Raw genomic sequence first — 14,494 nt, forward strand, 5'->3', positions numbered from 1 at the left:
CAACAACTGCAAAGTGTGAAGCTAGGAACCAAAACAATTGACGAATACATTAAGGAATTCAAAGGCATATATGATGGCCTTGCAGCCATTCTCAAGCCTGTAGATGAAGATAACATAGTGATTAATTTTGCTATAGGTCTAGGTCCTAAGTACAAGACCTTCAGGACTGTCATGCTAGGTAAGGCATCATATCCTACTCTTAATCAGTTTGTTAATGCTCTCAGGGGTTTTGATATAAGGGAGGATGAAGAAGAAGTGCCCCAACAAAACCATAACATGACATTATTTGCCAAAAGAGGCAGGGAAAGAGGAAACTACTCTCAAAGAAGAGGAAACAATAACTTTAATTCTAGAGGAAGAGGCTTCAAGCCTGCTGGACAAGGAACATGCTGTTATAACAACAGGAACGGACCATGTCTTCAAAACAGTCCTTCAAGTGGAAGTCATAAGAGGAACAATACTGATGCGTGTCAAATTTGTGGTAGGAATAACCATACTGCTCTTAAGTGTTTTTACAGGTGGGATTACTCTTACCAAGCCATATATGAGCTACCACAAGCATTGGCTGCTACTAATCTACAAAACACTACTAATGACACCTTGTATGTGGACTCAGGAGCAAGTAGCCATATGACACATAACTCAGGTATCCTAACTGATCTTAAACACTACAATGGACCAGATAAAATCATTGTTGGGAATGGATCAAAGTTAGACATAACACATGTTGGGAACATATCTGGAACATGTCTAAAGCTAAAAGAAGTTCTTGTAGTTCCTAAGATCAATAAAAAATTACTCTCAGCTAGTAAGCTTGCAAAGGATAATTGTTGCACTCTTGAATTTGATGAAACTAACTTTGTTGTAAAGGACAAGAGGACAAGGACCCTGCTGGCCAAGGGATCTAAAATGAATGGACTCTATGCTTTGGAAGATAACATACTCTATGATTTAACTGTTGCACACGATTGGAACACGTCAGACAGCATGTGGCACACTAGATTAGGACACCCTAGTTTGAAGTTTTTAAAAGTTTTGAGTAGTAATAGTTGCATTAATATTAGTAGTTGGAATAAAGTGTCTACTGCTTGTTCTAGTTGTCAGTTGGGAAAGAGTTGTAAACTTCCATTTGGTTTGAGAAATAAAATTGAGAAAGAACCTTTATTGAAAATTCATTGTAACTTATGGGGACTTGCTCCTATCGAATCTTCCCAACATATGAAATATTATGTCGTTTTTGTTGATGATCACACAAAATATACATGGATTTATCCACTGAAAAAGAAATCTGAATTCTTTGAGGTCCTTCTAAAATTCCAAAAAATGGTGGAAAAACAATTTTCTAAAGAGATTAAGATTTTTCAGTGTGATGGAGGTGGTGAGTTTATCCAAACAGACTTCATTAAACATTTGGAACATTGTGGCATTGTGAGACATATTTCATGTCCTAACACACCTAAACAAAATGAAGTTGCAGATAGAAAACATAGACATATTGTGGAGACTGGCTTAACTCTACTACTTTATGCTAACCTACCTTTATTTCTTTGGGTTGAGGCTTTCCTCACTGCAATATTCCTCATCAATAGACTGCTTTCCTCAGTCCTAAATATGGTGACTCCATTTGTTAAGTTGTATGGGGACCAACCTTATTACAATAGCCTAAAAGTGTTTGGGTGTAGATGTTTTCCATATATCAAGGGTATCAATAAGTTCAGTCCAAAGACCTACCTTTGTGTGTTCATAGGGTAAAACAGCTTACACAAAGGATATAGATGCGATCATCCCTCTACAAGGAGGGTATACATATCCAGACATGTTGTGTTTGATGAAAACACATTACCCTATGTGTCTCCAAAGCAATCTTAGACTAACATTGATGTCTCACCTCATCTTGCTACCTTTGTTGAATCTTTCTCTAAACTGCAGGCACATGATAATTCTGATTCAGGGGAAGTACAGGCTGCTAGTCCACACATTAATAGTGATAATGCTGCTCCAACTCATTTACTCTTTGATGATGAGAGTACTATTGACCTCTCAAGCGCAAGATCTGATGAACAGGTTGAAGGTGATGATTGCATCAGTAGTATTGAAACTCCAGCTGTAGATTTTGGATCTGTTAGTAGCAGTGAGTAACATGTTGCACTTACAGGTCCACCCAATGAGCATCATCAAACAACTACTTTAGTTGATGTACCAGTTGACCATCAATCTGACCATGCTACACTCTAGTCAACTACTTTGGTTGATGTACCAATTGAGGTACTTCCTACACCACAAGGGCATCATATGATCACCAGGCACAAGGCGAAGGAACATCACTTGTCACTTGTTGCTCGCAGAAGCACATAAATTTTGAGAGAACCCAATACTACTAAGGAAGCACTAAGGTCACCTCATTGGGTTGCAGCAATGGATGAAGAAATTGATTCTTTACATACTAACAAGACATGGATTTTGGTGCCCAAATCTCCTGGTATAACCTTGGTTGGCTCAAAATGGGTGTTCAAGACAAAATTAAAAGTTGATGGGACAGTAGATAGATACAAGGCCAGACTTGTGGCAAAGGGATTTTCACAGCTTGAAGGGATAGATTTTGAAGAAACATTTAGTCTTGTGGTTAAAGCCACAACTATTAGGGTGGTTCTATCCATTATTGTCAGTTCAAAGTGGGAAGTTAGACAAATAGATGTCAAAAATGCCTTTTTCCATGGCTTCCTACAAGAGGAGGTGTACATGAGTCAACCTCCTGGTTTTATTGATCCCTAGTATCCTCAACATGTGTGTCTACTTAAATAGGCATTGTATGGTCTTAAACAAGCACCAAGAGTCTGGTTTGATAGGTTTAGCATGCATCTCTTACACCTTGGTTTCATTTGTAGTAAGGCTGACCCTTCCTTATTACTTTGCAAACTCACAAAGGCAAAATATTTCTCTTGTTATATATGGATGATATTATTGTCACATGAAGTAATCCATCTCATGTCTCAGAGTTGGTTCTACAACTTGGGAAGGAGTTTGCTATGAAAGATCTTGGCCCTTTGCACTTCTATCTAGGAGTTGAGGTGAAGTATTTTGAAGGAAGAATTCACTTAAATAAAAGCAAGTATGTTGCTGAGCTACTGGCCAAGATAGAGATGACTTTGACAAAGTCTGTAGCCACTTCTTTGGCTCAAAAACATGGTCTGCATGAAGCTGTGGGAAGTCTTGTAGATGCCTCCTTGTACAGAATGATAGTAGGGAGCCTTTAGTATTTGACCCTCACAAGACCTGATATCACTCATGTTGTGAATTTAACAAGCCAATTTATGCAAAGCCCAAACATTGAACATCTTCAAGGGGTAAAAATGATTCTCAGGTACATCAAATGTACTCTACACTTTGGACTCAAAATTATTTCACAATCACCATGTAGGTTTTATGGCTACTGAGATGCTTATTGGGGAGGTTGTACCACCACTAGGAGATCAACTACATGCTATAACATATACCTAGGTGCAAATTGTATTTCTTGGACTTCCAAGAAACAGACCACAGTAGCCCGATGGAGTGCTAAATTTGAGTATAGAGCACTAGCCTCCACTGCCACATAAATAACTTGGATTTAGTATCTTCTTCATGACCTTGTAGTGTTCCTTCGATTTGTTCCTATGTTGTACTGTGATAACATGAGTTCCTTGTACATGACGTTTAATCCAGTTATGCATGCTAGAACCAAACATATTGAAATGGATTATCATTTTGTTCGTGAGAAAGTGGCCAGGGGATAACTTCTTACTCAGTTTGTGAAGTCTAAGGATCAGTTAGCTGATATTCATACCAAAGCCTTAACAAAACAGGTTTTGTTCTCGTTTTCGCAACAAGCTAGGAGTTACAGTTCCTCCACTCACTAGCTTGATGGGAAGTGTTGAAGGAAGCTTGAAGACTGATGGACCATGTCGAAGGAACAGGTCCATCGAAGCATGCTGACGAGTTAGAATTAGAGTCATACTACGACTAGACTACTATATCCTAAGTTATGTACGACTAAGCTACTGTATATTGTAAGAGTCGACTAGGATAAGGTATTTGAGTGATAATATAATACTACTCATGTAAATAATTGTGTTGTAGTAGGATTCCTAGTATAACTAGAATATGGCCCTTCTCCTATATAAGGAGATTGCAACTCAACATTATTTTCATCAATATACAATCCTTGATTTCTCCATACTTACGTGAGATTTCTACAAGATATATATATGATGATCCAAATTGAACATTCACAAAAGAATCTGCAATAGTATTTTGTTCAAACCTTATTATTCAAATCGTCGCTTAAATTTTCTGAATTGATAATCACGTGCAACGCACATGTCGAAAAACTAGTCTAGGTACATAAGAGAAAAATATAGTAAAGTAATAATAAAGTAATACATTGTTTTATATAACTATGAAATCAAAATATTGATCTAAATGTTATTTCTTATAATATATTATTATAAAGAATAAAATTATCAATTAATAATAGCCATTAAATTTAAAGGATAAGAATAAATTAGAAAAAGTTGTCTATTATCAATATAATTTAGGAGTTATAATCATCAAAAGTCATGGTAATAGTAAAAATAAAGATAATTAAAATTTTATATTTAAGAATATGAATAAATAAAGAAGTAATACTTGACATGTTTATTTTTTGTATAATAATAAAAAGTAAATAAATAAGAAAAATTAGCTTAAAATTAAGATAAATAGACATCACTTTTCTTTTATTTAGTTTGATATTATATAAAAATTTATTACTCTGGGCCCTGACTCTAAAAGTGTGTAAATTGGCGAATTAACTTCAAAGGTGGTGATATGGTTAACCTGTAAGTTTTGGGTCGTGGATCGCCCATGTGGATCGACTTCATCCGACCTGACCCGAAGTTGTTATCTGTTAAAAAAAGAGATAAGTGCTAATTTAAAAATAGGGGTGGGAACAGTTACATAGTAAGTGATCCAACATACACAATTCTTTATTGGCTCTTCAGAAAGGGTTACGCAATATTCAGAAAGGGTTGAGAAAGAAAAAAGAGAGCCTTTACGCTCTTCAGAAAGGGTTGAGAAAGAAAAAAGAGAGCCTTTACGCTCTTCAGAAAGGGTTGAGAAAGAAAAAAGAGAAAAACTGAACACAATATTCTTCTAAGAAAAAGACACCAACAAAAGAGATATTTAGTTTGTGAATCATTTACCTTGTTTCCTTGAGATTCAAATTTGGCTTGGAGAAATTCTTCAAAGAAAATGATTTTGTTGATCTTCCGCTGTCAATAACAGGTACACAAATCTCGTTTCTCTTATGAAAATTCTACATAACCAAAAGAAAAAGAAGATTAGCAATGTGAATGATCATTTGATTTTTTATTTCTTTTAAATTTTTTCTAGAGAAAAGGCTCAAATATGTCGAACTTTGAGAAAAGACTCATTTATGTTATTCATTAAAAGTTTGGTTCATCTATATCATTTTTGTTTGACAAAAGACTCATTCATGCGAAAACAATTTCGATTTTACAAAACCATTTTTTATACGTGGTCAATTATGATTTAGTCACGTCATTAATTAAAGGAAAAAGACTCAAATATGTCATCAAACTTTGAGAAAATGTTCATCTATATCATCTGTTAAAAGTTTGGCACATCTATGTCATTTCCATTTGAGAAATGGTTCATCCATGAAATTATTTGTTAACTGAAAACAGTTTCGGTTTTGCAAAATCAATTTAACACATGGTCAATAATGATTCATGTCATTAATTAAATTATTTCTTAAAGGAAAAAAAGGCTTAACTGTCACGCCCCGAGGCTACTCCCTTGACGTAACACGGGACCTAGGATCACGAGTGACCCCAAGCTAACCCTGTGTCTGACATATCATAAGCATACTGAAAGATAACTAAATAAACATGAACTATGCGGAAGCTAAAACAGTGGCTATCTGAAATAGGGAGTAACCCAACTAATCTGAATATATAAAACATACTAAAAGTTTAGTGATAACTGAAAGATAAACTCAACAATCCAAGTTGATTCTACCACTATGTCTGAAAAAGCCTTTAACTGAGTTGAGTTGCTGGGACATTCCCCCTAGATAACTCTAACAAAACTGAAATTAAAATGTAAAGACTGAAATGAAAGCATATCTATTGTCCTCGAAGTATGAAGACTCACCACTGAAGTTGCTGAATACGGATCAAAAATCAATCTAAGCGCGGTTTGAATGCTGAGTACCTGATCCTACATCATGAAAGGATGTAGCGCAGAGTATGCGTCAGTACTTGGAATGTACTGAGCATGCAAGACATATATACTAAGCTGAACAAACATATATAAGCTGAAACAAGGAATAACCGAGCAAGCATGTAAATATTGAAAAGATAACTGAATGCAATGACCAAGTGCTAATCATGAACATATATGCTAAACTAAATACTAAAGTATATACTGAAAACCTGGTCAAATGCACTAAGAGTCTGACTGTGGGAGCTACTATTAACCAAAATAAAACCACGTGAGCTAAACGTGGAGTCCGATATATACGCCCCATCGAAAGGACCCAATATACCTTGCTAGGGGTATACAGGCATGACTGGCGTGATCACTGAATCTGATTCTAGTAGAGGGGACTTATACTCTTACGGGGGCACATAGTTCTGGGACTGTGAGGGTACGCTGAACCGTAGTCCAACTCGGTGCTAAGTCTACCCCCAACTTAATATGTATATGACACAATGTGACTGAAATATTCAAATACTGAATAGCTCAAAATATTGACATGCAAATATGAGAATGCACATTTATATATTGAAAATGTAACATTCGAAATCTGGAGCATGATTATCTGTTTAACTGACCTAGCAAGTGAAATTCATCACTAAGAGAATCTACACAAACAAGGGTTCTGAGTTTCATGCAAGGCATTCAACAAATTTTTCCAAGAAACAAGCTATGTCGAGTTAGGATACTACAACAACTAAATCACTGTAAATATCCATGGTTTTAGAAGCCCTAAGCCTAAATAAGATACAGAGAATCAAGAATCTGACTAAATTCTAGGGACCTAGTGGATGAAAGGAATCCACTAGTGAAATCCCACATACCTGGTGATGAAATCTACGGAGAAATCCTTTGGATTTTGGGGTTGAACCTTGAAGAACACTGTTGCTTGTTCTTGGGAGGTTTGGTTGACTTTTCCCTTCTTTTTGCTCCAAGTTTGGATGATTTTTGTAGAATAATATTTTAGGTAGGTTCTGACTAGATTATTAGGCTTAAACTGAGTAAAATGACGTTGTTTAGGTGTAAAACGATATAGTTTAAATGCCCAATGCATAGGGGAAAATACCAAAATGATCCTAACTTAAAAGCTGACGAGGCCCTTCCACGGAGTCACTGACGGATTGTCAAAGGGACCACGGCCCGTCAAGTGGGTCGTGGTTGCTGGCTAGGGTCTACTAGTTCTGGAAGGTCCATCTATGACTGTGCAGGCCACTGTGGTTCTTCCCTTGGGCTGGGGTCTGCTGGCTGAAGCACGACGGAACCTCCCACAGACCATCATCAAGACCACGGCCCGTGAAGGGCTCCGTGGTCTGATGCCTAAGCCCTGGTGGCTCTGCCTCGCATCCACAAGCCTTCCCACAACTAATGTGGTGGTCCACGGCCCATGAAGGGCTCCGTGGTCCACCACTTCTGGGTGGGTGTGAACCACGATGAGGGTGATAGACCGTGGTCCTGATCTCGGCCCGTGAACCCCACCGTGGTTCACCTTTTTTTGCTGAAAAGTCCAAGTCTGATTTCTTAGGTGTTACATCAACTATATCATCGAACATTGAGAAAAGATTCATTTATGCCATCAGTTAAAAAGTTTGGTTCATCTATGCCATTTCAGTTAACTAATAATGGTATGGAATATGAATGGGTCTTTTTCTCAAACATAAATAAAACAGATGAACACAAATTTTAACACATAACAACGATGAGTCTTTTCTCAAAATTCGATGACATATTTAAGATATTTTTTCCTTTTTTCTATTTGAAAAAGGTTTAAGAGAATAATATAGTACAATTAAAAAAAAATTATACTCTTTATCGTAAATGAAGAAATTATAGGGTGAAAGAGATGTTTAAACTCTTGAATTCTTATTCAATACTTCAGAGGTTCTAGAGCATATTGTATTTATACACACATACAAAAAGTCCATTCAAGCTAAGTTATCTCTAACTCCTAGTGATTGTATATATCTCAAACACAACTAGATGTTATCACATATCTATTATGTTTACACAACTTGGGTTGTATAAGAGTCATAGGTTACACCAAAGTCCATGTGACGTGGTTGTCTAACATCCCCTTTCAATCTAGAGTGTGGTTGTTAGGTTTTTAAAAGGTGTGAATAGAAAATGAAGAGTTGCGACTTTTATGAAGAGTTGCGACTTTTATGAAGAGTTGTGAGTTTAATGAAAAGTTGCGACTTTTATGAAAATTTGTGACCTTTATGAAAGGTTGTGACTTTTAGGAAAGGTTGTGACCTTTTCGAAGGATTATAACTTTTCAAAGGTTTGTGACCTTTCCGATAAGGAACAATAAGAATCTGTTCACACTACCCTTTGTTGTCTATAAATAGAGGGATTTCCTCTCATTTTAAAACAACCAATTTTCTGGACTTCTTCTACTCTACTAAATCTAGTATTATAAGTATACTTTACTGCCGTTGAGTGGTTCGCTGACACCATAGTTTTAGGTACCGGTACATCGGTGAGTAAGATCGTTCTATCCTGGGAGGATATATTCCATTAACCTCGGTCCTTGATGGGAATAATTTCCTTAAGGGGACACCGTGCATTCAGTGGGCTCGATTTTCTTTTTTAAGAAAAATATTTTGTATATTGTTTCTAATATGTTTCTGATTCTATTTTCTCTACTGCTTTTAATTTTCTAGTTTTGAAAATGTTCTTTAAACTTGGGAAAACTCATTTTTTTTTTGTAATTTTGTACATCTTTTTGGCTTACGTGACATCCAAATATCTCTCACGCGCCTCAACTGTATGGATTCACGGGGTGTGCAACATAAGCCAAAAGGTGTACAATATTATTTATAAAATGAGTTCAGGAGGTAATAGGACCTTAGTTTAGTTAAGGTGTGTCTCTGAGATTTTTGTCATAGTCTAGGGGGGTACTTGGGCCTTCTACCTTTAAACTTTGTTGTTTCTTATTAAGTTCTTCAAAGGTTTTGTTCTAAGTATCTTAGGAATGCAGGATGAACAACAATCTTAAGGAAATTATTATACTATTGATATTTCTTGTATTCTACTGATTAAGGGAAACAAATCATGGAAGTAGAAGATTAATGCACTGCTTAAGGAGGAAAATAGTTTCTAAAAGTTAACTCTTTTGATATTTATCATGTGTGTCTTGGGAAAAAGATCTGCAAATCGTATGTTTTTTAATGAATTTTCCTTGGCAAATAGTGTTGCCTTTAAAATTCTTTAGTTTGCAAAATGAGACATGCAAGTTTTAGTTTGATAAGATAGTATGTCAAAATGTTATAGTTGGAAGACTATTTCGAAAGAAAAGCATTTCTATGTGATAATCTAAGAATATGTTTATTCTGATTGGATACTAAAAAGAAAACTTTTGTAGTTTTGTATTCTGTGTGAAATTTGATTGTGCCTGATTTTCATAGACTAAATTTTTTTGTAGTTTTTTACTCTGGATAAGGGAAAAGGTAGAAGTACCTCCCTAGACTATGACCCAAATCTCAGAGACACACCTTAACGAAACTAAGGTCCTATTATGTGGCATCCAAATATATCCCACGCGCCTCAATTGCGTGGAGTCACAGGGTGTGCCACATAGGCCAAAAGGTGTACAATATTATATATAAAATGAGTTTAGGGGGGTAATTGGACCTTAGTTTAGTTAAGGTGTGTCTTTGGGATTTCGGTCATAGTTTAGGGGGTACTTGTGCCTTCTCCCCTCTGGATAAATTATATTATGCAATTGGTTTGAAGAATATGAAAACTTCACCTAATAAGTCAGTGTTGTACTTTTGGTTTTCTATAAACTTCACTGTTAAATATAAATAAATTGTACAATATTTTTTGTCTTTATTGTTAGTATTTTAAATACTAAGTGGTATTGTCACGGCCGAAATTAGGACTGTGACCGGCGCAAAGGGGGGAGAATTCCAAAGCAAGCTTCAACATAAATCTACAGAAAATCGGGCAGAGTTTCCTTTGATTTTGGGACTATCCTGAATTTTTCCTATCTCAGAAATCCACAACACAAATAATACAACTATAAACCAAAACATAATATCCACCGATGATCTAATTGTCACGCAATATTACCAATTTTATCTCCAAATACGACAAGAAGTTCAAGACTAGTCACTTCACTACAATCCATAGGAAGAATCATGACTCAAATAAAAAGAATGACAAATGGACTACTCTAAGAGAAAAAAAAAATAACAAATCAATAGATCTCTTTCCACACGAAGCGATGCGAGGCTCACCAGATGATACCAAATCACACTCTCTAGTTAATGAAATCCTCTTCAATACCAACAGAGTTCTCTGTAAAAACAATTAGCGAGGAGTGAGACACTAGCTCAGTGAGTAATAATACTTAACCACAACCATTTTAATGAGGGACAAGCCAGTGAACATGCTAGTATAATAATCAAAATGATGAAATAATGTCCTTTCAATAATAATAACAATATTAAATCTTAGTTTCCTCATGTAAGCAAAAACAATGTAAATACTTAGTAGTAAACTCAGAAAAACACTTCATATCACTTCTTATATTTGGGAGGTTTCTAAGGATGAATCATATAATCAATGTGGCATTCTCTTTAAGAAGTAACCCACAACGGTGAATTCCTCATAAATGAGTTAAATCTTCATATCGGTAGATCCCTACTCGAGGGATATCGGTAACAGTATGCTAGTTCTACCTTCCCACTAGCAAGGACTTTATCGGTAATCTGTAACTACAAGATGCACCAGGTCTAACGACCCCGCCGTTAGCTACGGGATTCATCAAGGCTACTCCCATTTAAACTTTTCTTGTAACCAGTAGAAGCATTTCAAAATCGAACAGAGCATTTAAATCTTATCAGCCATCATCATTTCAAAGTTTAACAATCTCATGTCAAAATACCATTTCTCAAATAATTGTAGAAACCTTTTGATAACAGTAATCATATCTTATAAAAATGAGATCATCTTAAATAATCTTTTTTCAGTATCATATCAAGTAAAAAACTTGTCCCACATGCAAGTTCAAAACATTTGGTAACACATTTACTTTATAAACCATGTAAAAATCATAATATTTGTGAAATACAAATTGTGGTAAGATTACTACTCACAATACTCATAATAAATACCAAGTTCGTCACTCGAATGGTCCGTATGAATTCCTTTGGTAAAACTATAAACACATTTATAACAATTTTGTGTTAACTCCTTCATTTAGGCTATTTCATGCTAAAATTCAGAATACCCTGCCCCTTTTGGACTTCTTGGTTGCCCACCAGTTTGTTGAACCATATAAATTCAAGCCATGAGTAAGTTAGTTGGAGCAATAAGCTATTAACTTCATCTAATTTATCCATCTAATTCATCTAAAATTCTATGTTCTCTAGTAATTAAATTTCTATCCTCCAAAGTGAACCACCTAGACTAGGAGTCTTAGCAAGTTTGTAGAAGAAGAAAGGAAACAAAGATTTATCTCTTCCTGTGCCCCTCAGTTTCACCCTTTAATTCTTTCTTCTCTTTCGTGTTCCTTCGCTGGAAACAAAAAATGCGACAACTAGCGTTTGTTTCTTTTTTCCCCCCTTTTTCTTACTTTTTCAACATGGTGCAGGAAAAATTGAAAAGGCAAAACTCTATCATGTACGTATAATGGGCTAAAGCCATTTTATTTTATTTTTCAATTTTTTTAAAAAGTCTGATCCCTTACTTTTTCTTCTTTATTTTTTTTCAACAAAAGACATAATTGCCATTATATATGTTCATATAGGGTATAACATTCTCCCCACATTAAGAAATCCGGTCCCCAAATTTAAACAAGTGTGTACCTGTAGGCCAAAAAAAGTGAGGATACTTGACCGCATATCATTTTCCAACTCCCAAGTAGCTTCTTCAATGGTATGGTTTCTCCATAAGACTTTCACAGACACAATTTGTTTTGACCTTAACCTTTTTACTTGTTTGTCCATAATAGCCATTGGTTCCTCTTCATACATTAAGTTATCATCAATCGGTATAGTCAGTGCTTCAAGTACATGAGAGGAATCTGAGATATACATCCTTAACATAAAAACATGGAACACTGGATGGATGAAGACATATCAGGAGGAAGTGCCAAAGGATACGCCACTCCTCCTATCCGGTCAAGTATCTCGTATGGTCCTATATACCGCGGACTCAATTTATCTCTCTTTTCGAACCGCATCACACCTTTCATAGGAAAACTTGTAGAAAAACTTTGTCCCCAACTGTGAACACTAGATCTCTGTTTCTCTTATCCGCATAAGACTTCTATCTGCTTTGAGTTGTGAGCAATCTCTGCCTAATCAACTGGACCTTATCTATAGCTTCTAGTACTAAGTCTGGTCCCAACACATTAGCCTCTCCAACTTCAAACCACCCTATGGGAGATCGACATCGCCTACCATACAAAGCTTCATATGGATCCATCTGAATGTTGGACCGAAACTATTGTTGTAGGCAAATTCAGCTAAAGACAAGTAAACATTCCAACTACCTCCAAAATAAAGAATGCATGCTCTCAGCATATTCTCTAAGATTTGTATAGTACGCTCAAACTATCCATCTATCTATGTATGGAATGCAGTACTGTAACACCTCGTATCCAAAACAGACCAAAAATGCAGATTTTGAGAAGTTGCAGGTGCAACCCAGGGTTGCCACTCACAGACTGTAGGTCAGACCATGGCCCGTGCTGGTGGTGCGTGGTTCACCATTGCAACCCCTCCCCTAACCCAGCTCAGAAAATTGGCTAAGTCTTGACCCGCGGACAGACCCACGATCTGTAGGCTAGACCACGATCTGTAGTCTGTGTCCGTGGATCAAGGCCCCCTTTACCCAACCTCAGACGCGAATGACGGCCAACCAGCACAGACCATCGTTCGATCCAAGGTCCGTTGGTCTGATCGTTGGTGAAGGCCATCAACCAATTAGGGGGAAATTGCTAATTGGGTCAACTTCAAATGGTTACCATTACCATCACAAAAGGAATTATGTGTCCCATGAACTATGATATGATAGATAATTGAATCCTCTTTCCAACGCCACCAAGTTTGCTAAAATCCAACCTCCGAGTAAAATGTTATGCTTATTTTAGTGAAGTCCTAGCGGGCATACTTGACCTACGACCCCAATCTATGGACCGTAGGTTGACCTACGGCCCGTAGGTCCCGTCCGTCGGTCACTCCAACAACAATTAAGTCAGGGGTCTTTTGGTCTTTTCCTATTTTGTTGGACCCCTGAGCTACGCCGTTTAGACCCTAAATTATGAGGTTTTAGTCAGTTTAAGCCTAGAAACATAACTAGAACTTACCTAAGTCAACTCATTAATCAAAACTTAGAAAAATTAGAACGTAAGAGGAGAAGAGAAGAAGTCAAGAACGCTAGTTCAATAACGCAATAAGATTCCATCAGTTCCAGCCCCAAAATCTAAAGATTTATCTGTGGGATTCATCACCAGGTATGTGGGATTCCACTAGTGGGTTCCTTTCACCCATTAGGTCCCTAGTTTACAGTTAGTTTCTTGATTCCCTTATTATGAATAGACCTAGGGTTTCTTGAATGTTAGAATTATGAGGTTCTTAGCTATTAGAATGATCCAAATCAGATTAGTATGTTAATATTCAGTTTATTACATGAATTCCAGAACCCTAGCTATGTATTTATTTAGTTCTTGAATTACACATGTAGGTCATATATTTCAGTTATACATGCCTCATTTATTAATGCATCAATATCAGTTAATTGTTGCATATTCAGTTTGCATGTCCATTTTGAGCTATCCAGTAACTTACAGAAATTCAGTGATAATGTGTTAATCACTTAATCCATTGGGAGTAGCATAATACCGAGTTGGACTAGGGTTTAACGTACCCAAATAGTCCCAGAACTACAATCCATGTAGGTTGTAAGTCCCCTCTATGGGCATCATTTCGAGCAGTGGTCCGCACCGCATTCACCGGTAAATTTCCCTCTATGGGGCAGCCATACTGTACACAGTCTTCCCATAGACCAAGGGCATTAGGAGTGACTACACTAAATTTCTATGAAGTAGGGGGCATACATATTTGATAACCAGTGATCACGCCAACATGCCTCTATACCTCTGGCAGGGTATATTGCGTCCTCTCGATGGGGCGTATACATCGGACTCCACATTTAGCTCATGTGGTTTTACTATCGATTATTAGTAGCT

Source organism: Solanum tuberosum, unplaced genomic scaffold, assembly GCF_000226075.1.
Source record: "Solanum tuberosum cultivar DM 1-3 516 R44 unplaced genomic scaffold, SolTub_3.0 scf00018, whole genome shotgun sequence".
NCBI lineage: Eukaryota > Viridiplantae > Streptophyta > Magnoliopsida > Solanales > Solanaceae > Solanum > Solanum tuberosum.